This window comes from Camelus bactrianus, chromosome 3, assembly GCF_048773025.1.
Source record: "Camelus bactrianus isolate YW-2024 breed Bactrian camel chromosome 3, ASM4877302v1, whole genome shotgun sequence".
NCBI lineage: Eukaryota > Metazoa > Chordata > Mammalia > Artiodactyla > Camelidae > Camelus > Camelus bactrianus.
Window position 1 is genome coordinate 155,628,609 of NC_133541.1, and position 27,692 is coordinate 155,656,300.

Sequence of the window (27,692 nt, forward strand, 5' to 3'; positions counted from 1 at the left end):
TCTGGTGGGAATGTGTGTGTTTTGCACACGTGATATAAGAGTTGTGTATTTGGGAGAACTCCAGGCCTCGTGTAGTGCCTGGTACAGAGTGCCCACTGAGCTGATGCTTGAACTGGGAAAAAAACATAGTAAATGTTGGAATTTCCACTATGGTTGAAACTTCCAGGCTTATTTAACCTGTTTAGCCCACCTTAATGTTGGCTGCACCCATACTGGGTAATTTGGTGGAACTTCATGTTATAGTGGTGTAGAGACGGGGCCTTGTATGCTTCTTCTCTTTCCGTTTTCTAAGAGTCATTCTCCTGGGCCTTCCAGATCCTCCCCCAGAAGTGCCCAAGGCTGGCTTGGTGCTGCGCTGAGGCAATATTTGTTAATAAGGCCCTTTCCTCATCTCTTCTGAGCCTCCGTTTCCTTCTCTACACAATGAAGACTTAGACTAGAAAAGTGCTTTTCAGTTTCTTTTAAGCCATGTTTCCTTTGAGAAACAGAAAATACAAATCTCTACTCCCATTCAACATGTAGATTTTGACACATCCTCCAAGGAGTGACATAGCTCTTTGTGGAAAATTGAAGTGATTGTGATTCCAGGTGGCACAGAAAAGACTCTTCAGACATTTATTGCAGGGAGAGGGCAGTAAAGGGGCAGTATATCCCACTTTCTAGTGTGAGCACTGGAACAGGGGCTTGGGTTTATATACAGTGTCCGACGTGGCCTCTCTCTAATTTTTTTTTTTTGCCTCTCTCTAATCTTGCACAACGTGATAAACCTCTCTCCCTCAGTTTCTTAATGCGTCAAGTTGGGGTGATAATAGTTTAAGTCTTTTGTGAAACATTATACACATAAGACATTTATTTCTCGGTAGAAACAAAACCTGCGAGAGAATCAGGGATTTCTTTAAAAAGAAAAAAAATCTTGTCCACAGCACTCTGTCTGTGTCTATTTTGAAGTTCCTTGAGGGTGAGTGTTGGGTCTAAAGTCCATCGTGGGACAGGTGGCCCATGGGTCTGTGTGCCGCAGATTGCCCCCTCCTCCCCAGTCCTCTTCCTCTCAGTCCAGGATGAAGTTCCCTAGTAGATTTACACAGAGATCTTGTGGAAATGGCTTTTCATTTTATTGTTTCACGAAGAAGGGCTGCCATCATGATCTCTGTAGTCAGCTTTTGGTGACCTGAAGGCTATGCAATTACGTTTTTCTATTTAATAAAAAGAAAAAAAATTACAAGTACAAAATTAGACCTACGGCGGTGGCAGGGGCTCTTGAAAGTGGGGACCATTAGCTTTGTTAGTTTCAGGTGCAGGGGCCTCTGGCCATGAGGACACATCATCGTGCTCTGAAGTTGGAGGGACCACTGGGCTCAGTGGGAATGTTTACTGAGTGTATCTCATGGGCTGGGCATTGACCTATTTGTACTGTGTGTTCCTTATTTGAGACAGTGAGCTCATTTAACCTCAATAGCATCTTTAACAAATTAGACTTTTTATTTTGAGATATATTGTAGATTCCCATGTAGTTGTAAGAGATAATATGGAGAGGGCCTACGGACTTTTTGCCCAAGTTTCTTTAAAGGTTCCATCTTGCAAAGTTGGGATACAATTCAGTAATGACTCACTAACCCTTTGAGGTTTGTGTTATTGCCCTCATTTCTATTCATGATTAAACTGGGGTTAAGAGGAGCACACAGGCCTGCCCAGGTCACCCATGGTTAGTGTAGAGTCGGGTGAAACGTGGGCTTGGGATTTCCAGGCAGTACCATAATGATGCTCTGTGGCAGGGAGCAGCATTCACTTTGCTTGTTTATTCATTCATTCAGCAAGCATTTATTGAGTAAACTCTGTGGGTCAGATGCTATCATAGGTTTATCTGATTCTTCAGCAGTATGGAGAATCCGGTAATGTTTCCTTCTTTTTTTTAATCTGAGAAAATTAGCTCTGAGAGGTTATATACCCCCCAAAGGAAATATAGCTCATAAATGAGGGGTAGTAAATTTGTACAAATCCTTCTTCTTATGCAGGTGGTACCCTAGGTATTTTACACTTGTAAACTTCCATAATCCAGATATATTCTTGTAAGGCAAGGATTTTTTTTTTAATTGAAATATACTCATGTTTACAAGGTTGTGTCAATTGCAAGGTGTTTATTTTTTCTTGAATTTGGAATTCAAAAAATATTTTTTGAGGTGGGTAAATAGGTTAATTTATTTGTTTCATTTTTTTTAAAATGAGGTACTGAGGATTCAACCCAGGACCTCATACATGCTAAGCATGTGCTCTACCACTGAACTGTACTCTCCTCCCCAAAGCAAGTTTTCTTATCAAGTATTCTGCAGCTAAAGAGTTCAAACAAATTGGAGCTGAAATCCAGGACTTTTGATCCTACTGTGTTTCTTTGTATTATATCCTGCTGAGGGGTGTGGAAGCAGTTCCTTTATTCATTCTTTTATTCAGCAGTTTTGAGCACTGACTTTGCATCAGGGCATGGCTAGGTGCTTGGAAACAGAAAAAAAGAAATGACCCTTTTATGCAGAGGGCGGAAGCCTAGACCAAAAGCTGTGTAATGTGATCCGAGCTGCGGTAGCCATGTGCAGACGCTGAGGACAAACTGTACCCCCGGCTTTGCTTGGGCTTCCCCTGCCTTCTGAATGGTACACACAAGGTCACCGCAACCCAGTGAGGCCCGCAGCCCGCAGCACAGTATGTACCTCGGTCTCCTCTTCCCTCTCGTCAGGGCCTGCAACATGAACATCCCTGACTACGTGCAGTGTGCTGAGGACCACCAGACTCTCCCCGTGGTGGTCCAACCCATGGGGATCATCTCAGAGCAGAATTTGTTGTGCATCTATAAGCGAATCTCCTTGGTGAGGCAGATCAGCCCGTGCGGCTGGCAGTGGGCACCCTGTATCCACTACAGTCAACTCTATGCGCCCGAGAATGGGTGGAGCGACTTCCAGACCCACCGCAAGTCGTGGGCCTTGTCACCATTACCGACTGCCTCTTGGCCAAGACCTTCGAGAAGCTCCACGTGCAGAAGTGGTGTATGGCACCACGCTTTATGACTCTCGGCTCTTTGTCTTTGTGCTGCATGGGGAGGTGGCCGAGCAGCCGCGCACCGACGTAGCCTTCAATTTACGAGGACTGCAGGGTGATGGAGAAGAGGATCGAAGACTTCACTGAGTCTCTCTTCATCATGATCAAGTCCAAGTGGCTGGACAGTTCTTCCGACAAGTCTGGGGACAAGATCCTCCTGCTCTACATCCTGTTTGAGAAGGAGGACTTCGTGGGACTGGACACAGAGAGCAGGAAAGTCTACCTGGATGCCCGGCCACCCTGGCTATATGAAGGGTTGCTTCCCTACATCCAGAAAGGGATCAGCAAGGAGGAGGGCTGTCTTGTAGCCAATGCGTGAGGGAGGAGCAACCCGCCGGTTTTCAGACGTTTAAAAGTGAATCCGCCTTTGTTTCAGAGAGATTCTTTTAGGGTTATTATGGACACTTACTCCCGCTTTTCAGCCAATTCCCCTGGTGTGACCCCTGGAGTTGCTGTCCAATAGAGTAGCCAAAGCCACTGATGCTAGGAGAGCTGGGGAGGAGGCTGCTCTGAGCTGAGATGTGCTCTAGGTCAAATGCACATCAGACGCTGAGACTTGTCTAGTAAAAAGAATGTAAACTATCTTGTTACTTTCTTTATTGATTACATGTCAAAATGAGAGTATTTTACATACTGTAGAATAAGTAAGATATGTTCTTAAAATCAGTTTCTAGGGTTTTTTTTGGGGGGGTTACCTCTTTAAATGTGGCAACTGGGAAACTTTCTTTACATGGCTCACATTTCATTCCTGTTGGACAGCCTCTCCTGGGACAGTCTAATTCCTTTGCTTATAGATGTCACGCTGAATCCTGAGGTGCAGAATGAGGCGCTGGTTGAGCTGGGGGTGGAGCCAGTGTCTCCTGCTTCCCAGGTCCAGAACCTGCACGGCTCAGGCCCTCTCTCCCTGCCTGACAACCACCATGCCAATTAAGGACAACAGAAACACTGCCAGGGGCTTCCAAATGAGCTCCTTACGCAGGGAAAGGCGTGTCACGGAGTATGGGGCACAGCAGGGAAAGATTCGTCCTCACTTTATCCCTGTGATTAAGTCAACGGACCCACTTTGCCTTGGAAGTTCAGACGAGCTCTTCTGGGCTGCCTACCCCCCCCATCTTCTGCTCTGTTTCCCTGTGTATCTATCGAGATGTCCCTTGGGCAAAGAGGGTGAAATGCCTTTGCCGGGAGGTGGTCCCCCTTTGCTGGGGAGATTGTGAGAATCTGTGTCCCCCCGGCCTACGGCCTCGGGCCTTGACTCTGGAGAGGGCTCATGGCGGTCCCACAGGTGACGGTCGGAGGACCTGGCACGTGCTGCCGGGCCCATTGTGGAGGAGGTGTTCTGCGATTATCTGTGAGTCTAAAATCAGATTCTACTTTCTGGTTTTTGGTAAGTTGGAGGAGAAGATGCCAGAGAATTGATAAAAAGATAGTCCAGACCAGTCCTGTGAGTGACAGGCGCAGGGGACCCGAGTCCCACCTGCTTGTGGTGCCTGGCGGGCTCTGGATGAATTTTCACTTCCTCCCTGGACATACCTCTGTGGCTTAAGGAAGGGGCGAGGCATGTCGTGGCGATGACCTGTACTTTTCCTCGCAGGGCCCTGTGATCTACACGGCTTTCTCCCCTTCTGCTTCTTGTAGATGAGCTGGCAGATGTAGTGGTCTGGGCAAAGCTGAGAGCACAGTTGCCAGCACCGTGCCACTCCCAGGCTGGCTCCATTCCCGTCACCTGTCACCTCCTGCTCAGTCCCCAGGTGTCAGTCAATGTAGGTGCATCGGTGCAACGTAAGCAGGGACCACCATCTACCCCTGCACAGAATGGTGGGTGAGCAGTGGAAGCCTGGAGCCCTGCCTCAGCCCCCTGGCCAGTGCCTCCTCTTTTGTCACAGGAGGCACTGGTGACATGTTTGCTCAGCAACTGCTTTGCTCTGAGTCTGCAGACCCACCAGAGAATGCCAGCTTGTCTTTGCCTTTTGAAGTGTGTCCTTGGGATTTGGCGGAGTAGCTGGTTGTGTGCTTAGCCCATAGTGGTTGACACAGTCACCATTGTTTACCCAGAACCTCGTGTACCAGGCATGGCTCTCGGCATCAAAATACAGCAGCGCATTAAACCTCCTTCCTGGTGGGTCTGTCTGTTTTGGTACCGTAAGGGCTCAGCCAGCATCTGAACGTCAGTGAGATAACGCGGCCAGTGAGCTCGGGTCAAGTACGCTCTCCTCCAGTCACTTTTACTCCATTGTTGCTTCTACTATTCCACAGTCATTACTTTTTTAAACAATGCTTTCGTGCAGGAACAGAGCCTAATTCTCTCCTGTTACTCTTGGTGGGAGTGAGTAAAATTGTCCAGCTTGAAATGTGACCACATTTTGTAGCTCAAAAGCTGTCTACACGCATCTAGGTGAAGTTTAGGTTTGGGGCGCTGACCACGTTGGGGTCCCCCGGCAGCGCTCCTCGCCTTAGGCCCCTGCCTTCCCTGGAACAATAGGTGAGGGTGGGTCTCACCGTCCCCTCGTCCCTGTCTTCACCAAACTCACGTAAATTCTTGTAATTGCTGTCAGTTATTTTTGTTCTCATGTGTTTCTAATTTTCGCTGTTCCTCTTTTCCTTTTCCTGTTTCCCTTTCTATCTTGTACTGCCCTGTGAGCATGTTGTTGCGTCTGAAAAGTGGACTGTGCACACCCTGCATTGGAAATAGCCAGATTGTCCTCCGTGCTGTCCCCATCGCTTTAAAAAGCAAAAACCTTAACAGTTGCCTTGATCCATATATTATCCTAGTCATCTTTTTATTTTCTAGTTTTTTGGAATTTTTGCTTTGTTAGCACATCACCCACTGGTGTTTGATACCTGTTAAAATCTTTGCTTTGAGGAACCAGTTTGGTCCTCCTTATATTTGGTGACAAATGCGTCCTTACTAAATTTGTTTGATTGTTTTGAAGAAGCGAGATGCGAATTGAATTAGGCGGCTACTGAGGGATTTTTTCATGGAGTATTTAAACTTTGAAAGTCAAAATCTGCAGCATCTTCGTTTATTCTGACTTTCACACAAACGTGCTTAGCACGCGGTTCCGGGCTGTCGCTGTGTGACGTGCGTGACGGAGCTTCCTGGCCGGTGGTCACTGGTGAGAAAGTGGCAGGCTCGGAGATGAGCAGCTGCAGGGGATGCTGTTGGAGGAAGCAGTCACCGGTTTTATGTTTTTTGTTTTTTGTTTTTGCATTCACCTTCCCCGTGCCATTTACTATACTTTGCCTTATAGAGAGGCAGGAGCAGGTCTAAACTCCATGCCACTCTTATTTTCCCTTTACGAGGCTGGTTTTTCTGAGTATCAGAACAACATGGCCTTCTCCTAAGTAGCTGGCTCACTTGGATCTGGTGGACACAGGGACCGCTAAAGGGGACCGTAGCTTCCTCTCTGCTCCAGCCAGTGGGCATTCAGAGCCGGGTCTGTGGTTTGCCTCAGCAGCCATGCAGGCCTCCCTGTACCAGCCTTTACTATTAACCCATGTTGGTAGTAAATAGCTGACTCCGTGTCTGTTGCAGCTGACGTCCACCACTGACGGCCGTGTCGTTAGTTTGAGGTAGTGAGTCTCCAACACCCCAGTCAGCCGTGAAGTGACCTTGCATTCTCACCCACACCCTGGTTCATCTCACCCGGGGAAAGGGTTTGGCCACCACCGTCATGCTGGCCATGAGACCTTGTTTCTCCTTTCATGCCCTGGTCAAATTGTGGACACTTCATCCTTCACTGACTTGGTCTCGCTTGAGACATGCCAGACATTCTGAAAGAGTCCATCACATTCTGGGGGGGAACAGAACAGAAGTAAGAGTAGCAAGTAGGGGTCTAGGCTATCTGGGTTGAAAAATGCAGGCTGGGATCTGTGAAGGCTGGGCTGTGCCTTGGACACAGGCCTTTCCCGTGGCTCCCGATAGCCCAGGGGTCGGAGTGAGAACAGCCTTGCCTGGGTTCCCCCATCCTCATCTGCTCACTGGCAGGTGTGTCTGCTAATTCGGAACTGCCCCAAACCTCGGGACCTTCAAATTCAGACCACAGGAGAACCTTGAGTCCCTTCTCCTGGGCCTCCTTTGTGAGAATCCAGTGCCTTCTGAGGTGACCAGGGGCAGGGGATGCCTCCCCCTCCAGGGAGCTCTCTTCGGAGGACTGTGAAGCACTGTACCTTGCTATGAGCTTGTGGGGTTCCATCCGTGGTCCTTGCAGAACCAGACTTGAGACTGGCTTAACGATAGAAATGACAGGACTGATTCCAGGGCAGGGCCGGGGGGAGGAACAGGGGAATTTTAATGTGACCTCAAACACCTAGGTGGGTTCTGGGTCTGTTACTAAAATCGGGAGCCTGGGAGGTACCTGCCAGGAATCGAACTCTAGAGTAAATGGTGGACATGAGTCATTTTTAAGATTCCATTTTTCATCCAAGTTAGGACTTCAAAGAGGCACTCGGGTCTATGGCCCTGGGGCTCAGGTGAAGGAGCCGGACCACAGATACACGTTGGGAGTCGTCATTCTTTGCTGGTGTTCACAGCCGTGCAGGTGGATGAGCTCATCTCGAGAGGTGCACACTGAGGCTGAGGCGGGGCAGGGCTGTGCCTGGGTTGAAGGAAAGCCCAGACCATGCAGCTTTGGTGTGTCAGTCAGTGGCGTTTGGGATTTTCAGAACAATGGCATTTATCCTTATGGGTCCTGGGGGTGGGCAGGGCCACCCAGGAAGAAATCTGAAGGGAGGGTTGTGGACACGCGTGCGCGTCTTGGGATGATGCAGAGGCTGCATGGTTCGGGAGGGGAACCTCCTCGGAAGCTGGAGTCGGAGTGGGGAGTGGGGAGAAGGTAGTCACACTCACCTGTGAGGGAGGGACAGAGGCCTAGGAAGTCTCCACCCTAGCGGACTCTCTTTCCCACGAACAAAAGGCCAGCAGACAGAAGATTTGAGGTGAGAAGGGACGGGCGCTGGGAGAGGAGCCAAAGTGGAAAATGGTGGTTGGACAGTTCTGGAATAGTCTCCCTGCAAAATAGAGTTAAAAAAACCCAGACTCTTAAGAACATTGATAGTGACGTTGGAGGAGATAGTTCTTTTTCTGGCCTCCTAAAGGTAAGGCATGTATCCGGGGATACACAGAAGAATCGGGCAGTCAAGTCCGGGGGCTTGACCCTTACCAGGGGGAACAATGCAAGTTTAAAGGGGGAGAAGGGCAGCGGAGGGAAATTAGCCAGGCCTCGTGTCAGCTACCAGTCGGCCGCACTACTTGCGTGTTGCATTCACATCCATGTCCCCCAGGTGGGCGGTGGCAGCCCCCTTTTGCAGATTGGGAAGCCTTCTCAGAGGGGTTAAGGGATTGGTCCTTTTAGCGGCTAGTCAATGCTGTAGCAGGATTCAAGCAGGGCCTTGTCAGACTTCAAGGGCATGTTCTAACTACTAATTCCGGTACCTCCCTGTTGTACCTGGATTGGTGAATTGGGTCAGTTTTGGAGCCTTTCACAAAAAGTACGATTTAAGTGCCTCAGGACTGTTTCACAAAGCTCAGTGTTCTTTAATGGTTCAGAAGCACCGCAGTGATTTTCGCCCCACAGAGGTAAGGTCTTACTCCTTTGACGCTGACGTGGTTGCAAATGAATTACAGGTGCAAAACCAGACTTAGCAGCTTCTGAAGGGAAACTCTCCAGTTCTCCCTTGATAGGCTTTCTTCCACGGGATGTAACCTGCTGCAGCGTAGATCTGAGCTTTCCGTATGGAGTGAGGTTTTGATATCCAAAGTTAGCAAAGAAGGGTCAGATGGAGAAAATCGACGTTAACAATTTATTTTGGGGTTTCATTAGACAAGATGCACTATCGCTTAATGGCCCATATAACGTATGTAATTGAATACAGAATATTGCATTCCTTACTTTCTAATGAGAGCTGTCTTGCAACTTAAGGTTGTCTGCTTTGGAACTTCAACTCAGCCACTAGGGCACCTGTCAGTGTGTTGGTGTGATTGTATTTACACAGTGCATGTAATCTGGGCTTCCTCAGCCCCAAACACTCCAGTGCAGAATCATAGGCTGTAGCCATCACTTAGATACACAAATACTTCTACAACTATATGATACAAAAAAAAAAGAAAGAGAGAGAGAGAGATAGATTGCCTTTATCAAAGTTCCTTTGATTTTAACTGCAAACTGTTGTTGAGCAGCTCTGGTTTCCTTTGGATATGAATATGTACATTTCTTTGCATGTAACTTGGATTTTAGACTAGAACACCAACCTCTTGCTTTCCATGAGCCACAAAACTCATAGCCAAATGACATACGTATGAAATATTTTATTCTTTTCTTCTGAGACAGAATCCTTGAATCTGGGACTTTGGCTGTGATTTAGCTTTTTGCTCTTCCCACCCCTCTTGTTGTCTCACTCCTTTTTCCCACGTGGCCTCCAAGAGGTCATGGTATCCGAGGAGCAGGTGGACAAACACCAGTTGGTCGCCAAGCAGTCCTGCTGTAGAGTCAGCCCAGCCAAGGGCTAAAGGACATCATCAGAGAGGGCTTCCTTGAAGAAATGGGCTCTACATTCAGTTATGAGGGCAGAGTAAGAGTCAGCCAGGAGAAGGAATCAAGAGGGTGACTCAGGTGGCAGGAGCAGCCCGGGTAGAGGCCTGGAGGCTTGTGGGGTGGGGACTCGGGGAGAGTGCACTGTGTGGTCCAGGGTGGAGGGTGCCCCTGCTTGGAAGGACCCTGCAGTGGGCCTAGGGATGGAGGGCTTTGGAGGAGCTTGGTTTTGTACTAGAACTGACACAGAAGAGGCAGTGAAGGGTGTCCGCATAAAGTGACCCTCAGGAGAGGTACTCCTGGTTTTGCTTCTGATGTTCTACAGAAAGAAGGGGTCGGGTGGGCGAGAGCAGCACTGCCCGTCCATTTGAGACCCACCCCTTCATTCATTTATTCATAACACATGCAATTCTGAGTGTCCAGGGGAGAGAGGGTGGACTCACAGTAGTAAGCAAAATGTATTGCTTCTTGAGAGCTTAGCAGTTTCAGAAGTTGTCTTAGCGTAGAATGTTCTAGGAACACAGCAGGGGCACCTAACCCAAAGTGCAGAGGTTCGAGGGAAGGAAGGCTTCCTTGACAAACCGTCAAAATGAGCTTGGAGGCAAGTGGGAAGTAGCAGCAGGTCAGGGGGCACCTGAGATCATTGGGGACCTGGGTACTGAGGTGAGGCTGGGCGAGCAGTGTCGGGGGTGGGGCTAGAACTCTACCAGGGAGCCTCTGAAGGGTTTGAAGTGGGGGTAACGTAATCAAATTTGTGCTTTGGGAAGGCTGTCCTGGCTGTGTGTGTGTGTGTGTGTGTGTGTGAAGCGGGGAAGAGGGGGAGATTGCCACCAACTGGGAGGGTGATTAGAAGACCATTGACAGACTGGGGGGCCACCAGTGGGAGAGGGGCGTCGGGGCTGCTTGGGGATGGCAGGTGCAGTGTGGATGCCGGATTTCCTCATGGGGAGGGCTTAATAACGGGGACCCCCTAGCGGCACCTTGTGGCTGGAAGAAAACGGATGCAGCCAGGTGGACTTTTCTCTTCTTCCCTGCCTTGTGTGATGATCTTAGCTCAGCCAACATTTGGAACAGAAGAGCTAAGTTTCAGGGTAGTCCAGGACTTTGTTGAGCTCGTTCGAGTGAGATCTGATAGGATTTAGGCTTGTGTTGAGATCTGCATGTTCACTTAACTAGAAACGTCCCATCTTTTGGATTTCCATAGGGGTATTTATTCTTGATAAAGATTGTTTCTTGGTGAGAGGAAATTTAATACAGCTGCTGTCTTTCTCAAAAAAAAATCTTATCTTTTAAGAAATTTAATATTCAAAAGAATAGCAAAATTTAAAAATGATAAAATAAGGCTTTGGTGTAGTTTCTTTGGATTCTGAGTTAATGTAGAGTTAGAGCCTTTGCATTACTTAAATAGCACATCCTTGTCAGTATTTAAAGAGCTGTTAGTGAGCGCCCCAGGCCCCACTTCTCAAAGCATCATTAAATCTTGCTCTGAAATAGTGAAGTCATAAAGTTCTTGTTGGCAGAAGCCAAACAGTTGGTTTATAATTTGCAGCATAGCACCCTTTATAAAATAATAATAGGTTCAAAATTAAGAAAGTGGAAGATAATTGATTTTTTTAAAGCTGAAACATAAACTCTCTTGTGTTAATGTTGCAACTGCAAATTTCGAAAAGAAAAATCCTACTGTAATATCATCTACGTGGAATACATATATGTCTATCACGTTTGCAATGTAACTGAGCAGTGGTTTTTGAAGACAGGACCATTCCAGCTGAGATACTGGCAGTGATGCTTGTTGGTTTTCAATGGAAGACCCTAAATTTGCCTACTTAGCTTTATTCTTTTCTTTTCTGTTCTCTCTCTTTCTATCTTTTTTTTTTTTTTTTTTTTTTGTAGTGAGAGGGCTCAGTAGTGCTTTGCCAGCATGATTTTGGGGTAATTCGGGGGCAGATATCGTGCACAAGCAGTGAGATATTTCCATGCATTTTACTTTCCGGACATCACCATGGAACATGTGGGGGTTTGTGCCTGCAGGCCGGGATGCTGCAGGACTCCCTGGTCCATCACCTTTATGTCTTGGAGCTGCTCCAGTCAGTGAATGACTTTCTGTGCCTTGGAGGTAAGGTGATCTGATGCAGATGATCAGATGTGTAACAAAGTACTGTTACTTGAAATAGAAAACCTATAAAAAATGGCTCTAAAATACAGGATGAAGGAGGAGAAATGGCTGAGCTGCTTGCATGGGGAATATTCTCAGATGACTCCCTCATTGTGACTCTTGTCACTCCCCACCCCCCCAGCCCTGCACGGCAGTCATGCTGAAGCAAGCATGCACTTTCTCAGAAACACGCTGAATTTCCTTGTGCCTCTGTTTGTTGGCTTTATTTTTTTTTTTTTTGAAGCACATCTTGCCCTTTGCTTAAATGCCATCCCTGCCTAGTCACCTCTTACACTCATTCTTCTGGACCTCGTCCGTACATAGCTGCTGAATGGATGAACAGAATGTAGTATCTCCATGTAGTGGAACATTATTCAGATGTAAGAGTGAATAAAAAAGAAAAAATAAATAAAGGGGAATATGAAAAAGGCCACCTGCTCTGGGAAGTCCACCCTGACTGCTCAACCCGCCCTTTTCCCTTTGAAACCCAATCACTTATGCTCCTCTCTACTCTTTTTGATAGTACTTACCAACTTCTAATAAACTTTAACACTTTCAAAAAAAAAAAAGAGAGATGCTGATACCACTTCAACATGGAAGAGCCTTCATAACAGCACGTTAAGTGAAAGGAAGCAGACACAAACGGCCACATATTGTTGACTTGAGTGATCTGAAATGCTCAGAATAGGCACATGCAGAGGCAGAGAGCAGGTGATGGTTGCAAGGGGTTGGGTGGAGAGGGGTTGGGGAGTGACTGCTAGTGGCAGGGGTGTTCTTCTGGGGTGATGAAGTGTTCTGGAAATAGATGGTGGTGAGGGCTGCACAACCGTGAGTGTGCAGAAGACTGCTGAGCGCTGTCTGTGGGAGTGCCTGTGGTTGGGGGCGGCTTTATTTTGTTCTCATCCGTGAAGAGTCATCTTGTGCTGAGGCCATTCTACTCCTGTGAGTGGTGAGGCTCAGAGACTTTGCAGAGTCATGTGTTATTTTACTCCTTGCTGAGTGTAAGCAAAAAATTTTTAAGCCTGAGAATGTGCTCCATCTGCAGAAATGTCTTTCAGTTTTGCATGGTGTAAAAATCTTGAGAGATTTTTAATCGTTGAGGACAGCCTGTGGGGAGAAACAGCCCGTGAAGCCTGGGTGACACTGGGAAGAGCCGCGCTTCCATCCCTGACAGGGGTGGGGGATTCACCCCCGTTCAGGCATTGAAGGGCCCAGACCCGAGAGCGGAGTTGACAATCGTGAATATTTACGTGTATCCGCTGCTTCATCTTGGATATTAATTTCAAGCTGAGTCAGTTTGTGGCGGCAGCCTCATCCTACATCAGGAATCTATAGTATCTGCTCTTTGAGGTGAAGACCTGACAGACTTGATTATTTAACAGTCTCCCTTGAATTGATATCTCAGATTCCTCTGTCAATTGTAATACAGCAGAAATATAGACGTCCTTTAATGCCGATGTGTCCTGGAGCAGGTTTAGTCTCTGTGCCTCAGTGGCCTTACCTGCGTGTGGGGAAGATGATAACAGTGCTTCCCTCAGAGGGGCTGGTGAGGGGAGAGTGAGGAGCACAAAGGGAGGACTTACATGAAATGCTCATGAATGACAAAATTTAGTGCTCTCAGCCTGGTGAGGCCTCAGGGGCCGAGATGGCCGAACAGAGCAGTCCTAGCCGGAGCTCGATCCGTGTTGGCAGCTGTTATGATCAGTATCACCACTGTGGGTTATCAGGCAGTTTTAAGACTTGGTAATAGTAATTCATGAATAATGTTAAAAGATTAGACAACTCAGATCCGGTTTACATAGTTCTCAAGATTTCCTATGAGAAATGGATATTTTTCCCCCATCTTTAATCTGATTTGAATTTCTAAAAAAATTCTGTATTCCTCCATCTTTTTTATTTAATTCTCCATTTCTTGAAAAAAAAGTCTTTAAATGGAGTTACTGGTGTCTGAACTGAGGTTCTCATGCATGCTGAGCACATACTCTCTCAAGTGAGGTATAATCTCCCCCGTGATTTTTTTTAAACTTTTCTTTCTTAGTATTCAGAGGTTAGAGGCCTCTAATTCTTTTTCTGGAGACATGTCCATGAACCTGTAAATCTATAATTAGTGGACAAAATTTGGTTTATGAAAAAATTCTATAAAACTTTCTGCAATCCATTCAAAAGGAAATGCTCATTGACATAAAATGTTTCTCCTTTATGGTGATTTCTAATTTTTTGTCTGCCTTAACTTATTAAAAGTAATCCTCATCATCATAATGATCAAGCTTGCTCTGAGTGGACACCTCCCTAAGGCTAAAATGCTTTCCTCATGTTTTACCTCATAGCAGGTGTTTAAGGGTAGGTATCAGTGTCTCCTTTTTTGCAGCTGAGGGATTGAGAGATGGGGCAGCTTGTCCAAAATCTCACACAGCTGGCGCTGGCAGACTCAGGGCTGGAACCCAGGCTGCACAGGATGCTTTCTCAATGGCTCCTCTGATCAGCCCCGTGTTGAGTGGTTTCCCGAACTCCTGTGAGTCCATAAATGAACGATTTTAGTGGTCTCAGTTTGATGAAGCCTTCAAAGGAGACACACCAGTGAGAATGTGAGACAAAGTGGCATAAATTGAAATTGTACATTTTCACAATTGTTGCATTCTCAGGCAATGGCTTAAAAAGTTTATATTTTTTTATTTTAGTGCCATGTAAACACTAAAAACAAAACATTAAAAATGATTATAGTGCAAAATAGGAGTGGGCTTTGAAAGTCCAACCATTGCTAATGATGTTGCTTGTTTTTCTCTAGTGGTGCTTATTGACAGAAAAATTTACAAAGACTGAATTGGTTCTATGTAGTCTTAGTATGGAGGAAAGTTTTGTCAGTGAATATTGTAAGTAAAATCTTTACTCTTTTCTTTCCTGATGATGAATATGTAAGTTGTTTTCATGGCTTAAGTACATTTCCTCATTTGTGAAATTTGAGTGATGCCGTTTACCTTGTTTGACTGTGAGATGTAGACGCCTTGTATACGAAGCACCCAAGAGCTGCTTAGTAAAAATATGCTGTCACAAGGACAGATAGTTTAGAAGGATCAACTCTGAATAATAAAGAGGGTGGCTTGTTTCTGATGCATATTCAATATGCATATATATGAATATATGAATATGGCTTAAAGTAACAAGTATTCAGGGTTTTGTGTGTGTGTGCAGTATGAAGGTTTAATGAAATCTGTATCATTCTAGTGAGACAGGGACTAGTTAAATCACCTTAAGCAGACGGCCTTGAAGATTATTTACACAGAATGTGTTGTTACAACTCAGAATTCATGTTGCCGTGTAACCATCCACTCAGACATTTAAATTCGTAGAAATCTGACCAGAACTATTAAGTTTAGAAAAATCCACATTGATCATTTTAAGGGAATAAGCTTCTTTCTTTTGTGATTAAAGAAATTTTGATTTATTTTTCTGCATGCTTAATAGGTTTTAAAATATCAAAATATTGATTTGACATGTCAGTTTTTTAATAGAATAAAGCTCATTCTGTTTTAATGCGCAAATAAATATTTTTGTATTTCAATACACTTGTATGATTTCCTGGCTCTTTGAGAAGTATTTTGCAAGATACTTAGATTACCTACTGTTGGAAAAATACAGACGTGACTTTTATGAATAGAGGTCTAGTACAGATCTGTTGGTTTTTGCTACAGTGCATGACATGAGGCCTAGGAGAGAGAGCTTTGCTGCTGATTGACGGTCGGACAGATCCCAGATCTCAGTCTCCCCTCCTGTAAAATGAAGTGGCTGGACTGGATTCTTTCCCCTTCTAAGATGAGTTTCCATGAGCCTGTGTCTTTTGTTTATATTCAAGAGTATTAGCAATGTCAGATTAAATACTGAATACCCCTCCCTTCCCCGAAGCAAACTGCAGTATGTGCTACATAAGCTTTTAGTTATCTGATTCTTGTTTCTGATTCCACAGGCAATTTTTGTGTTGCATCTTTCCCGGCAACCTGGAAGGTCTTTTTAGCCATAGGAGGCGCTGTTGCACCTTCATACAGTCTTAATTATCCTGTTTGTAAAAGAAGGCTTAACAAATATTTTTTTGCTTTGATTCCTTTGCTTAGTGCTTCAGAATAGCACAATGTCCATAATGTCTGTCTACCTGGAAAAATTATTCTGCTTATATCTTTGTTTTATTCTGTCACCTCGCTGTGAACATTTCAGACTTGCTGTGCAAACAATGGCAAAATCGGTCTTTTATTCCAGTGTTAGCAACCAGTGAGCCGGGATTTTATAAAGCAGCTAGAAGCGGCCTCTTGAGCACCTTAAAGCTGAAAAGTGTACTGAGTTCCCTGAGTATTGACCCAGCCGCTGTGTGTCATTTGGTGGGAGGTGATTTTGTACATAGAAGAAGGGGTGTAGTGATTTCACTTGGGTTTGCGTGCACGCGCTGCCACTGAGCCACGTGAGCCTGAGTCAGTTTGTTCTGAGTTTCTCCCTCGTCTGTGAGATGGGGATGCCCGTATATGCTTTGCAGAATTGTGAGAATTAGAAATTATGTAAATTGATTAGCACAGTGGGAATGTCAAAGGGCTCATAAAGTTTAGCTCCTGTTTTGTATGAAGCCATCATTTTACAGTCTTTGGCAATTACTAAGAAACAGGAAAATAAGAAAAGCTGGTTTTATGATGAAAGATATTTGAGGAGTTTCCATAGTTCCTATACCCATTATTTAGCATCAGCAAAGTCAGGACCGTTACACAGTCGCCCTGAACCAATTTTAAGCCACAGGATTTTTTGGTACTTCATATATATTGGGGCTTAAGTGGACCCAATAATTATACACATGTTTTCTACAGCAGCCAACTTAGAGATGACACAGAAGAACAGACAGGCGATAAATTTCTCCTTTATTACTGATGAAGCCACGTTCTCCATGAAATTCAGGGCTGTGGGAAAATGCGTGTCATGATACTGTGTCCCAGAAATAGAGACTCACGCAGTCCCAGGTAACTCTGGGCCACAGCGAGCCTTCCCTTAAGATGATCTGCCCCATCCTGCACACGGCTGCCCTGCCATGGAGCTGAGCATCCCGGGTGCTTCCCAAGGGTGGCCAACACTGGAGGGAAAGGAAAGGTTTCATATGCCCTGCTTGTCTCTCCGGACTCACACCTCAATCTGTTATTGTGAAGAGTGCTAGCCGTTGGCCAGGGGTCAGGGGTGTGAATGGGGAAGCACTCTCCATGTACCAGAGGAGTGTGGAGGAGGCATCCCTTCTCTCAGTTTAAACAGGTGGTGAGATGCAAGAGAAGGGTGCTCTCCAAGAGTTTATAAGAGGGGAAATAAGGATTTCCTTTGGGACTCAGACTAGCCATGAAACACAGAAGATGATTAGTAGGGAGACTTGTAAATCACTTTCTTATTAAATTCAGATTTGTTGAGCACCAAAAATGTGCTACATTCTTTTCTGAGTGTTTTACAGAAATGAAACCTTCAATCTTCACAACAAGTGAGTAAGGGAGATTTCATTGTTATCCCAGGTTTACAATGTGGAAATTGAGGCACGGAGAGAGTAAGTAAGTTGGCCAAGGTCACAGAGCTACTAAGTGGCAGAGCTGGTATTTAAACCCTGGCTGTCTGGTTTCCAGGCTCCCAGGGATGGGCTTTGGGTGTTTAGAGGTATCTGCATCCCTGGATCTCTGTACCTCTATGCATCACTTAGCCCAGAAAGGACAGGGAAAGGAGAGTTACACAGGTGCTCACAGTCATGTCTCAGCCACTGTCCACAGACAGTGCACCGTGATTGGCGTTAAATGTCTTCTGGGCAGCAGATCTGTTCGTATAACATAAATTTAGTCCATTGAGTTAATCTAGAAACCCTTCCTGCTCTGCTTCTGTCCATGGTTGCCATGCGACTGCCTGCCCGTGATTGGGCCGTTGAGGAGAATCTGTACTCATAGTTGAACTCTGATATTTCAGTCTGGTTCGTAGTTTCACACCTCCTGTTACATTAATAAATTCAATTTCTGGTTTCTTTGCATCAGTCTCTCATGAGTTTGGTTAATGTGACATCAGTCCATGGGAGCCCAGTGTTGCTGACGTTATATTTTCTGAGCACGTTGTGGCACTTCTACCCGTGTGGACCTGGGTGGAAGATTTCCGCCTTCCGCACTGATTTCCCCGAACAGCAGGGTCCTCTCCCACCCCCGGATGTGAGGCTGGGAGCTCTCAGAGTAGGCCAGTCAGAGGCCAAGTCCACCAATCAGAAAATGATGAAGTCCTTGGAAGTGGGTTTAATAGAAAAAAAGGGCTTCCAGGTAGTCCGATGGGCTGTTCGAGTCCATTTGGTGAAAAGCTATCCACTGTTTCTGGTTGAGCTGCTTCTTTGCTGTTGAAAAGTCTGGATTACATGGAGGGATTTTAAAAAGCTGAAAGGTGTGATTTCATGTGGTACATCCACACCGGTGAGAAGTCATGGATGACCGCCTGTGTGAGGCATAGACAGTGTCTTACAAACTTCATAAAACAGCTTTAAAAGCTCTGCCATCTGAGTGCACTTCCTATGGGGTCCAATTCATGACTGGGCATGCTGAGAGGGCAAATAATTGATAATGGCAGAAAGGACACGGAGGCATCAAAAAGGTCTCAGTCATGTTCCCTGTTTAAAGGATGTGGCACAATGTAATATATTTGAGCTGGTTCTTCACTGAACAGTTTTGAGTGTTTTCTGGGACTCCCCAGTGCACCAAGGTTCCGTGCAGCTGGGTGTCCCCTCAGTGCAGCTCTGTCAGCGCTCATCCTGGGTTGACGTGGTGTCACGGGGAGCAGGACGGTCAGCGTCCCCAGCTCCTCCGAGCTCCGTTTCTTCATCCGCAATGCTGGGTTTCTCTTCGGTGTCTACTTAGTAGGGTTGCTGAGAATCACACGTGATGGTTGTCAGGGGCGATTTGTGGTTGTCTCTGTGATTGTCATATAGTGAATATTTGATAGAAACTCTTGTTTTTTATTAAAATTATGGCTCCTAGATTGCAGTGGTTTTCAGTCTGTATTTACTCTTTTTATAAATTTATTCTTATTTTTAAATAAGCACTTATTTTTATTTATTATTATGTAGGTACTGGGGACTGAAGCCAGCACATTGTGCATGCTAAGCAGGTGTTCTACAACTGAGTAATACAGACCCTCCTTGTCTGAACTTAAAAATAAATATTTCAATACACAAAATAGCTCTTAAACACCATCATGGGACCTATTTTCTGTATAGACAATTGAATACATATGCTATTTCAATAAGAATAAATGTTGTTGGGACATACTTTCTGAATCAGTTTATGTGTTTAAAAACGATCATAGGTAGTGATAAACACGAGTCTTGGATCCACTACTTAGGGTCTGTTTTTCCATCATGGGAAATTATATTCTACAGAGAAGTCTAATTGGGTCTCGTTGATACTTTGATGATTTAGCAGATGATGAAGGCTTTCAAAAGCTGACAGTTTTGTATTTTAAACTAACTACAAAGTTATCTTCTATAAATTGGAAGTCCTCAGCTTGTGAATTGCCCAGTAATTCAGTGTGTACATGTCTGTGTCTCTGTGAACGTGTGTGTGTGTGTGTGTGTGTGTGTGTGTGTGTGTGTGTGATTTCAGGAAGGTAGAAATAAGTTCCATATAGCCTTCTGATACCTTTCTCTTCCAGTTCAAGTTGTAGGCATATATTTATACAAATCAATTGATACTCTTTTGTCATTTGGCATATTGGTGGGTATAAAAGGTTCTCATACTTGTTTCAGAAGTGTTGGGGAGAATGAGCTTAGAAAATAGGAGGAGATAGAGGCAGGAAGGTTCTTTACACTTTGTGCAGGATGAGAAACAGTAGCTTTTCTTTTTTCTACTAAAGCAAACTGGCACAGAATTGTAACATACTATTACTCAGAATTGCTTTTCTGATCAGATACGAGTGCCTCAAATTTTTCAAGGCAATATGAATGATGAAATGTGTTTTAGCAGTTATCTTTATATGTAGTTTTATTTTTTAAGTAAAAGGCTATAGCCTGTTCTTTCTTCCAGCGTTACAAGAAGTTCCCATTGATCCAGGTACATGATAATTGTGCTTAGTTTCTTCGGGTTATTGTTTTTCTTTTTTTTTTTTTTAAGTGCTTGTTTCATTGTGGTGTGAATGAATGTTTAAAATTTCTGGATTTTGATGTTTAGAACATGCTGATTTATCAGAACTGTTAAAAACCTGATTGTTGTTTGGTCCTCGTTTGGTGGGGCAACCTATTGATTTCTGTTGTCTGTTAAAGAGGGAAATTCTTCCTCTACCCTGTAGATCATTAAGTGAATGGTTTGCAGTGTGCCTTTAAAATTCTTTGAATGCATTGAGCATGTTTGTCCAGTGAATTTTGAATTGACTCATAGTAATGACTTTGATTCTGTGGCTTTTGCTCCTCTCCACATGAATTTGAATTCTCTGTTGCATTTTGTATACGTGTTCTTAACAGGGGAAGAAATTTTGCATTTTTTACATAGGTGGGTTTTCCTATCCCCTCTGAATGTCTTCTGTAATTGATACAGCGAAAATCTGTTATTGCTGTGCTTAATTATTTCATAAACTATTTTTTGGCTTAATCAGAAACAATGACAAAGAATGATAATAAAAAACATGAAAACCTTCCTTCCTTTGAAGAATAGAAATGAGGTGGTCAGGCTCACGCGTGCTTTGTACCTGACACCCTTATTTTCATGTCATTGTGTATCATGATTCGGAGATGGAGTTGCTTCAGGTTTGTAGATTTTTGTTTTAACATTTGTGTTGAATTCATTCTCTAGGCTGATGTTTCCTGTTGCGTTTGTGGAAAGTGTAGGTGAAGGGAAACAGATGCTACGTTTTGTATTCAGGAGGCCTGAGTTGCTGAAGAGTATAGAGTAGAGGGTGGGCTGAGGAACAGAGTGACACTCCCTCACTTCCAGGCTGAAATTGATGAACAATGAAATCAATTAGGTGTATCGGTATTTATTTGACCAATAGAAGTCAGAGGGCCCAGGCTGTCTAGTTATGCGCAATGGAAAGTACTGAATTCACCTGCAGAATTAGGTGATTTACCAAGTAGAAGCAGCTTAGAGCAATCAGAAAAATTAGTTCTATGATGAGATATAAAAAGAATATAATATCTATTGTTTCTGAAACTTTTCTCTGTTAAGTTGTGTAGAGCTAAAATTAAGTTCCAAGCACCAGGAGTTAAGAGTCTGGGTGGTTCTGTGGGATCGTTATTCAGGGATGTGTCTAGACCCTGCTGGAATGGCCGAAGCTGGCAGGAAAAGACCCAGAGCCAGGATTTGTCATCCTAGGGTGTTCTCCATAATGGTTCCATGTGATAGCCCATGATTGGGTTAACAAATTTAACAGACACCAGACGCACGTCAACTTTAAGAAGAAAAAGTGTGCTTAGTAACTGCTTTCATGCAAGCACCTGTGCATCCTCACTCCTGTCTCCTTGACATAAAAAGCAGAGACAATGCCTTGCTTGCCTATTTGTGGTTTTAGATAGCACTCTGTTCATTGCACAGCAATGACCCAGGCCCTCAGCTATAAATGCTGGGCGTGCGTGCTGTTAGATAGTCTATTATCCCCAAAACACGGACCTGGCTGGACTGGTGGTCTGCTTTGTAATGAATATCTAAAGAATTTATCTTGTTCCCCTCTCCCCATGACTCCCCTAAAGGTAAACTAAGCCTTTTACTCATTGTGGATTCTACAATCTATGTCTCATCCTGTCTTTCCCAAGTTCCTGTTTACTATCACACAACTGTTAAAGACTATTTTCTTTGATTATACACAATAAATATGGGAGCATTTGAGAGGCTCTTGGAGTTGGCTCCCTACTCCCTCTCGCTTTCTTTACTTTTTCCACAGTCTTGAGTCATTCATTCCATGTCGGTAAGACTTCTGCCAGCCAGAACCCACAGTTCCAGGTGAGAAGGATGCAGACTTTATCTCTCCTACCGGAGGGAGAGAAAGAAGAGAATTGAGATCTGCTCCCCCGTGGTCCCTTCCTGCCCCAGGGACACTCCAGTTCACCTGCAGCTTTCTGGCCTCTGCTCTCAGGGCCTCTGTCCCAAGACTGACATCAGCCTTTTTTTCCCTTATCAATATTTCATGTGCCTTTCAGGAGTTGGTCTCTTCTCTGCAATTCCACCCTGGCAGATGTGATGGTGGTCAGCGTGCTGGTGGGCAGTCATTTGGGGACTCCCAGGAGCCATTCTGATTCTCCTGATTCTCTCATTCGGGGTTACAAAACTGTCGAGAACCGGAGGAAGCCCATTCACGGGAGGTCAATACAGTATTACATCACTTTCATATTATTTTTGAATTTTTAGTGGAGAAATTATTTGTAACAAACTGTTCCAGAATTTCGGCCGCCTGCTTTCCTCACCACTATTTCCTTGTTGGCTCTGGTGCTTGTTTAAAGAGCCAGGTTTCTTCTCTGGTCATTTCTAGCAGCTGGGCTTGCCGAATCCTTGATCTGCATTTGAAGCAGAATGCTTCTTCTTGATGTCAAACTGATTTTCCTTGTCATGTCTTAATAATTTGTGTACACTCAGCAACAGATTCAAGTGAAATGCTCTTGTCCAATTTCGGTTAACTCACATTTGCTGAACTCCTGCTTTCATGCTGAGGTCAGTTTCTTCTTCCTGTAATAAAATTTAGCAATTTGCATTTACTATGGGAAGGTACCTGGCTGGAGGTGCTCTCGTTCTTAACAGTTTTAATAACAATTCACCCATTAAAATGTACAGTGGTTTTTACTCTATGCCCAGAATTGTGCATCCCATTCAATCTTAGAACATTTTCATCCCCCCAGCAGGAAGCTCCTTATGCATAAGCAGACATCCCCATCTTCCCCATCCTCCCACAGCCCCAGGGAGCCACTTTTCTCTCTCTGTGGGTTTGCCTGTGCTGGAAATTTCATGTAAATCGAGTTACTTCATGTAAGTGGAAGCATCTATTGTGACTGACTTCTTTCACCCTGAGTAACGTTTTCAAAATATGTCCACGTTGTGGCCTGGGTCAGTACTCTATGCTTTGCTATTGCTGAATAATATTCCTCTGTATGGCTGGGCCCCTCTGTTTACCCATTCATCACGTGATAGGCATTTGTGTTGTTTCTGCTTTTTGGCTGTGATGAGTAATGGCACCGTGAATATTCCTGTAGGAGTTTTTATGTGAACATTTGTTTTCAGTTCTCTTACGTGTGTGCCCAGGAAGCAAAATTACCTGGTTATTCAGAAACCAAATGTTCAACTCTCTAAGGACCTGCCAGGCGTTTTTCCAAAGTGGCCAGTCTGTGTTACATCCTCAGCAGCAACGGCTGCGACCTCTGCATCTTCTGTGTCCTCATTAGTGCTTGTTACTCTTTTTTTGATTATAACCTATTGCAGTGAGTGTGAAGCTGTTTCTCCTAGTGGTTTTGACTTGATTTCCCTTACAGCTAATGATATTGAACATCGTTTCATTGTGCTTATTGGTCATTTGTATATTTTCCTTGATAAATGTTTTTCAGATTCTCTATTCATTTTTTAATTGAGTTGCCTTTTTATTATTGAGTTGTAGGAGGTTCTTTTTGTTTTTTTTTTTTTTTTTTTGGTAGATACAAATTCCTTATCAGATAAATGATTTGAAAAAATTTCTGCTGTGTGTTGTTTTTTCACTTTCTGGATGGTGTCCTTTGAAGCAAAGTTTTAAAATTTGATGAACTCCAATTTATCTCTGTTTTCTTTTTCCTTGTCCTTTTGGGGTAATATTTAATATCTGAGGTATTTTATTTAAACTTTTATATATAAAATAACTTAATTATTAGGACCGTTCTAGGAGACGGGTGCTGTTGCTGTCCCCAGTCTATGGATAGGAGACTGGGATGCAGAAAATTTCACTGACTTATCAGTGTCAAAGCTACCCAGTGCTGTGGGAGTTCAGACCCTCATGTTTGTCCCCAGCATCTGTGCTTTTCACCACCATGCTCCTCTCCTTCCTGGAATCGTTAATGAAAAGTCTTTACTTTTTGATTTCTTGTTAGTTTTTGTTTTTCTCATTGGGGCCTCATCTCCTCATTTTCCTTAAAGAGATCACTGTAGGTTTATTTTAGGTCTCATGTAGGCAGAAGCATTGTTATCAGTTAACTTCTTTATTACTCACTCCCCAGTGATGGCTGTTGCTAATTGACCTAATGAAGTCTTGCTTTATTCTTTCCTTCTCATGACACTAACAACAGAGTCATGACTTACAGAATGCTTAAAGAAGAAAGTACTTGATTGATTTTATTTTGCTACCCAATCAAACTAATCAAATAAAAACCCCAGAGTTGACACAGACGGTAAGCCCTCCAGAATAGGGTCACTGTCTTCCTTGTGTTTCATTTGTTTGGTCACAATGTCTGGATAGTGCCTTGCTGTCCAGCAGTTTTCTTAGGATACAGTGCTCGTGAATCATTGTAAGGACAGAATTTTGACAACAGACTGTGCTGTTCATTTCACGAGGGAAAAGTTAATATAGAAATACTGCTCAGATCTATTTTAAAATTAAGCTTGGAATTTTGAGAAGAGTTCAAGAAACCATATAAAGATCTTTTTCACTAATTTTAGATCTATCTTAGACACATTATGGTTACATAGCAGAGTACCTTATCAAGTACATTTGACAAGAGGTGTGTATTATTGATTATTTGTTTTAGTTGAAATATTCTACCTGGGATAAAATATTCAGTGCCCATAAATGAACAAATATGTTTGTATTTCTATGCAACATGGGAGCAGACTTCTTATGTTTCTATATAGTATATATGACTTTGTGTTTTAATCTGTCTTTCAGTGTTTTTATAGTTTTTCAGCAATGTTGTAACTTTAGAATTCTTCTAAGAAAATCACGCCAGATTCTAGTGCAGTTTGTACTGTGTATCCTGTCTTATGCATGGGATTGCACTGTCCCCACAGGGAGGAATTTCCTCTACTATTGAGTTAGTATCAGAGTTAAAGGAACTGTGATTTCTAGGCCTTTGCTCTCCATGTGTTTGCAGTTGGCTGTCAATCGCGATTTTCCCTTTCTTGAGTTTTCATTGTTCAATTAGAATTTTTGAAAATAACTATTAATATGTTGCATCGATCTCCCTAGAAACTTGATGTGTTTGTGCTTTTCAGTTTTCAATTTATGAAAAATGTAAATACACACTTGTTTTTAAGTAGTCATTTTTCACTAGATATTTGGTTACCTCTTTATAGTTAAAATATTTTTTTCCCAATGAATGAATCGGTGTGCATGTTTTAAAAGATACCTTACTTTTTATTTTTCTTATTGTAACAGTTATATTCATTGTAGAGAATTTAGAAAATACGGATAAACACATTAATAACTTAAAATGGCCTCTAATCTCACCTAGACATACAGTTGTAAGGTTTGAAATTGAGAATTACAAGTCCTCTCATATTGTTCTTCTTTTTCAAGTACGTTTTGGTTACTGAGACCCTCGAATTCCCATATGAATTGTAGCAGCAGCCAGTCAGTTTCTGCAGAGGAGACCGCAGGGATTGTGATCGAGACCACGTTGAATATACGGATCGTTCTGGGGAGCACTGCCATTCCAAGAGCGCTGTCTTCTGATCCAGCAATGTGTGTGGTTTGTCCAGGTATTTAGGTATTTTTTAATTTTTTTTTAACAATGCTTTGAGTTTACAGAGTTATTTTAATTTTTTTTTTTTTTTTGCCTTTATACTGGGGACAATTGTGCCAGGTACCGGGATCAGAAGTGTATTTGAGCCCCGCCACTTGCTGCCACCATGGTCGCTGCGCTCTTGCTTCACCCGCTCTACAATCTTGCACAGAATAGGACCTCAGTAACTCTCTCTCTCGAATGATTATATGCTTGTTGGATGATGCTTGAGAGTCCGTGTGATGATTTTTTTTCCCCCAGTCATTCCCCACTTCTTTACTATGCCCTTTCTCTTCCTTTCCTCCAGCCTGGGTTTCAGTTTACCTGTGGCATTGATTTTTCTTGTCTGTAGACATTTCCTTTCACTGGTTCACGATAATTTTACATGTGGGCTGTGGAAACTTGCTAGATGTCAGGAAAGAGCCAATCCATTGCATGCTAGTATTTTTAGAGTGCATTACTATTTCATCGATTGATATTAAATCAGGGTGACCCCCTGAGCCCTCCCGTGAGCTGTTTTTGCCTTCCTACATGTGATAATGCTTGGCTGCTGAATGTGCCCTTTCCCCAGACTTGGTTTTGGAGTTAAGTCACCATCAGTGGAGCCCTCTCTTTAAAAGATGAAGAAAACATTTGCTCCTTCTCCCTGGTTGGGGACTTGGATGAGATGAGGTAACAGATAAAGAATGGAGCCCCACCCTCTAACACCCGCTTGTTCCGTTCCTTTCTCCACGGAAAAAGAGTACAATTCAACACTATAAAGATTGATTGTGAGCAAATGAGATAGACAGGACAACCGATCATTTATTAAATATACTTTCATGCCAGAAACAAATGTATTATTCACACAAAAAGTACACAAAGCACGGTAGTACCGTGATTACAAACGTGGGTCCGAGTTCGAGTCCTGCTCTGGTCACTGGAGTGACCAGTCCTGTGAGATGGAGAACTGGTAGGTCGGCTTAGCCTCTCCCGGGCTTGTTTTCTGTCCTGCAGAGATGGGGCTCGCTAGGCGTCCCTCCCCCATAGAGATGCTGTAGGGTGCAAATGATGTGCGTGGGCAGCCCGAGCACAGCTGCTCGTTCCTCGTAAGTGCAGGAGAGCATAGCTTTTGTGGTGGAGGCTTTATAACTGCCCCGTGTAGACTCTCAGTGCTCCGAAGGGATGCCTTGTGGTTTGGAGATGGGATTCTCATTTCTGTAAATACCCAAGGATTGTGTTATTGGGCCCTGCTGAGTTGAATCTATTCTTTAGAAAGTACATATTGTAAATATATTTTTCAAGCATGCATGCTTTTTTCTTTTATCATTTATACTTCTACCCTCTCTCTTGGTGGGACTTTTCATGGAATCCAGGAAACAGCCCTAAGCCACCTGCCTCTTCACACGTCTCCGTGGCGGTTTTCTTCCCTGACTAGAAGAGGGTTCTGCATAGGGAATTTTCTTTGTTCCCCTTTTCTTGGAGTCTCTCTGTCTGTCTGCCCACCTCTCACCTGTCCAACTGTCCATTTCTCTACCCACTCATTCTTCTGACTTGTTCCAAAAAGCATTTCAGGCAGCTTACAGAAGAACAGATACCAAATAAACAGGTGAGAAAATGGGGCCAAGTTCAGACAGTGAGGCTAGGAGGCGAGCCTGTGTGAGGGTGGCAAGCATGAGAGACACGCGTCTGCCCTGTGACTTATAAGATCGACAGCAAGAGTGTGCCTGAGGCTCCCAGCAGACACAGGTTAACAGGGTTTGTGGGAGATGCTCACTGGCTGTGAAATAAATAAGTGACTGAGGAGAAGCCCAGCCTTTCCAGCTACTAAGGCTTAGGAGAATATTTTGAGTGTCTTCAACATCAGAGTATTTCATGTTTTCTTTTGTCAGAGTTCTACATATAGATGGTTACATTCTGTACCTGGAAATTTCTACAAAATTTCTTCCCACGTGAGTCCCATGACTCGGGAATGGGGTGGTTCTGCTCATTGAATGGGGTTGGCCAGAAACCAAAAATGACAGCTTCAAAGGAGCCTGGGATTTGTCAGTTATGTTTTGTCAGTACTGTAGAGTTCAAAAAATGCTTTCACAGTATCTCTCCATCTGAGGCGGCAGCGTGCTCTCTTACCAGCATCAGGAGCTCAGGGCCATGGTATGGTGGGGGCTGAATGCATTGCCGTCAAGACAGCTGAACTAGTCACTGCAGGTGTGGTTCTTTTACGTAAGGCCTTTCATTTTCTTTACATGAATATTTCAACAGG

General features: G+C 44.0%; 1 protein-coding gene across 50 annotated transcripts in view; it reads left to right on the plus strand.

Moving 5' to 3' along the window:
* The window catches only part of LOC141577196 (uncharacterized), a 191,819-nt gene that overhangs the window by 26,734 nt on the left and 137,393 nt on the right, over positions 1-27,692 (plus strand). For all 50 annotated transcript variants that reach the window (XR_012505929.1, XR_012505926.1, XR_012505930.1 and 47 more), the window contains 2 exons: positions 25,246-25,427; positions 27,322-27,381. The gene's annotated coding sequence lies outside the window, so the exon portion shown is untranslated. The remainder of the gene's footprint in view (positions 1-25,245; positions 25,428-27,321; positions 27,382-27,692) is intronic.